The sequence below is a fragment of the Pteropus alecto genome, unplaced genomic scaffold, assembly GCF_000325575.1.
Source record: "Pteropus alecto unplaced genomic scaffold, ASM32557v1 scaffold202, whole genome shotgun sequence".
In the NCBI taxonomy this organism is placed as follows: Eukaryota; Metazoa; Chordata; class Mammalia; order Chiroptera; family Pteropodidae; genus Pteropus; species Pteropus alecto.
This window is the reverse complement of record NW_006432451.1, coordinates 1010474-1010869: the sequence shown is the minus strand read 5'-3', so window position 1 is coordinate 1010869 and position 396 is coordinate 1010474.

The following is a 396-nucleotide window of genomic DNA, read 5'->3' as shown; positions in this document are numbered from 1 at the left end:
AATATTCCATTATATGTATATACCACACTTTGTTTTTCTAGTCATCCGTCAATGCTCAGTTGGCTTACTTCCAATTTTTGGCTGTTGTGAATAATGCTGCTGTGAACATGGGATATAAATATCTCTTTGAAACCCTACTTTCAGTTCTTTGGGGCACATTCCCAGAAGTAAAATTCCTGAATCATATGGCAATTCTATTTTTAATATTCTGAGGAACTACCATATTGTTTCTCAGACTGCTTTTAAGATTCTCCTCCCACTTTGGGTTTCTTTGATTCTGTCTCGAGTATGGGTTGGTTTTTGTGTTTTATAGTTTTTTGTTTGTTTGCTTTTTGCATTTTTTCTGTTTGGAGTTCACTGAGTTTCTTAAATGTATAATTTTGTCTTTCATCAAAT